The 2,665-nt window shown below is 47.5% G+C and overlaps 1 long non-coding RNA gene across 1 annotated transcript in view; it reads left to right on the forward strand.

Annotated features, from left to right (window-relative positions):
- LOC108166293 (uncharacterized) overlaps window positions 1-2,665 on the forward strand; it is an 11,194-nt gene that overhangs the window by 2,142 nt on the left and 6,387 nt on the right. The gene's annotated exons all lie outside the window — the stretch shown is intronic.

Here is a 2,665-nt window from a genome sequence, read left to right on the forward strand (position 1 = left end):
AAAAAAAGTGAAGTTCATGTTATGTTAGGACAGGAGACCAGATGTTTCCATCCCTGAAATTATGATGCATAGATTCATATATCTAAGTCTAAACTATGTTACAGAGTAAACWCAATAAAAACATGTTTTATCTGTGGCATATGATCATATGATCGGTTCACTTAATGATATTAGTGATTAGGCAATCCATTCAACAAGTACTTTTACTTTTAATACTTAAGTATTTTTAAAAGCCAGTACTGTTGTACTTTTACTTAAGTAAAATGTTAATGTGGTACTTTGACTTTTACTTAAGTACATTTTTTGAGTATTTTCTCCACCACTGTTCTGCTGGTTCCTGTTGGTGCAGGAAGTTGCGCAGCAGAACCATCAGAACCATCAGAACCAGCAGAACCATCAGAACCAGCAGAACCATCAGAACCATCAGAACCATCAGAACCAGCAGAACCATCAGAACCACCAGAACCAGCACATCGTCTCGACTCGCTGCCTTTTCCACCAGATTCAGTTTTTAGGGAAACGTGTTTCAGCTCCGCGGCTAAATATTGATCACTTATTAAATCAATCAACTCATTGATTAGACATCGATGCTGCAGTTTGCTGCAGTTTGCTGCAATGTGCTGCAGTTTGCTGCAGCCTCCTTCTGTCTGCTTGTTTGCTGATTAATCTGATTTGTCAGATTTCCTCTCTCTCTTCCTTCTCGGGCTGCGGAGCCTCTGCGAGTTTTGAGCCTCACAGGAAGTTGTAGTAACCATGGAAACCGAGTCGAGCTTCACCTGCTCTGTTCCGGTGGTCTGCGGTCGCCGCGACTTCCTGCTGACGGTTCTAGAAAAACATCGAAGTTTAAAGTCGATTCGATTCCGTCGGTTCTGATTTCTGCACAACTTTAAAGTTTCTTCACGTCACAGAAATGAAATAATTTCCAAACATTCATGTTTCACGTTCAGGCCAGAAAAACATTAATAAACATTTTAACTTTGAATTTAAGCCTCGTCTGTGAAACCGGGTCTCATCTCCATGTTTGGTGAAAAACAGGAAACAGGAAGCAGTTTCCACTTCCTTCAGATTAAAGGCCTGCGGTTCTACTTCACAGCACATCAGCCGCCTCAGGGTGCACTTACTTATCGCCTCAGGGTGCACTTACTTATCGCCTCAGGGTGCACTTACTTATCSCCTCAGGGTGCACTTACTTATCGCCTCAGGGTGCACTTACTTATCGCCTCAGGGTGCACTTACTTATCGCCTCAGGGTGCACTTACTTATCACCTCAGGGTGCACTTACTTATCGCCTCAGGGTGCACTTACTTATCGCCTCAGGGTGCACTTACTTATCGCAGTCAATACAACAGATTTCATTAACATCAGATTAATGCTGGAAGCTTTTATGTTGATGGAGGAAGATCTGCTGCAGCTGTCTGTGTCTCAGCACATCCAAAGAAGCTTCTGACTGGAGACACTTCCTGTATTCTGGTTGGTCAAATGATGATGATCTGAATCAGCCAATAAGCTGTGAGGATAAATATTATGAATATTGTTGTTATTTATCCTTCATTCAGTTTGAAGAACCATCAGAACCATCAGAACCATCAGAACCATCAGAACCATCAGAACCATCAGAACCANTGGCAACAGGCCTGTTGCCAGTTGCCTGTTGCTGGTTGTCGGTTGCTGGTTGCCAGTTGCTCGTTGCCAGTTGCTGGTTGCCAGTTGCAACTGGCAAAAGGCCTGTTGCGAGTTGCCTGTTGCTGGTTGTCGGTTGCCTGTTGCTGGTTGTCGGTTGCTGGTTGCCAGTTGCTCATTGCCAGTTGCTGGTTGTCGGTTGCCGGCTGCTGGTTGTCGGTTGCTGGTTGTCTGTTGCTGGTTGCCAGTTGCAACTGGCAACAGGCCTGTTGCGAGTTGCTGGTTGTCGGTTGCCAGTTGCTAATTGCCAGTTGCTGGTTGTCGGTTGCTGAATGTCGGTTGCCGGCTGTCGGCTGCCGGTTGTCTGTTGCTGGTTGCCAGTTGCAACTGGCAACAGGCCTGTTGCCAGTTGCTGGTTGTCGGTTGCTGGTTGCCAGTTGCTCATTGCCAGTTGTCGGTTGCTGGTTGCCAGTTGCTGGTTGTCGGTTGCTGGTTGCCAGTTGCTCATTGCCAGTTGTCGGTTGCTGGTTGCCGGTTGCTGGTTGTCGGTTGGTTGCCAGTTGCTCGTTGCCAGTTGCTGGATGTCGGTTGCTGGCTGTCGGTTGCTGGTTGTCTGTTGCTGGTTGCCAGTTGAAACTGGCAACAGGCCTGTTGCCAGTTGCTGGTTGCCAGTTGCTCGTTGCCTGTTGCTGGTTGTCGGTTGCTGGTTGCCAGTTGCTGGTTGCCAGTTGCTCGTTGCCTGTTGCTGGTTGTCGGTTGCTGGTTGCCAGTTGCTGATTGCCAGTTGCTGGTTGTCGGTTGCTGATTGCCAGTTGCTGATTGCCAGTTGCTGGTTGCCAGTTGCAGGTTGTCTGTTGCTGGTTGCCAGTTGCTGGTTGCTAGTTGCAGGTTGTCTGTTGCTGGTTGCCAGTTGCTGGTTATCGGTTGCCAGTTGCTGATTGCCAGTTGCCTGTTGCTGGTTGTCGGTTGCTGATTGCCAGTTGCTGATTGCCAGTTGCTGGTTGCCCGTTGCAGGTTGTCTGTTGCTGGTTGCCAGTTGCTGGTT

Source organism: Poecilia reticulata, linkage group LG5 (genome assembly GCF_000633615.1).
Source record: "Poecilia reticulata strain Guanapo linkage group LG5, Guppy_female_1.0+MT, whole genome shotgun sequence".
Classification (NCBI taxonomy): domain Eukaryota; kingdom Metazoa; phylum Chordata; class Actinopteri; order Cyprinodontiformes; family Poeciliidae; genus Poecilia; species Poecilia reticulata.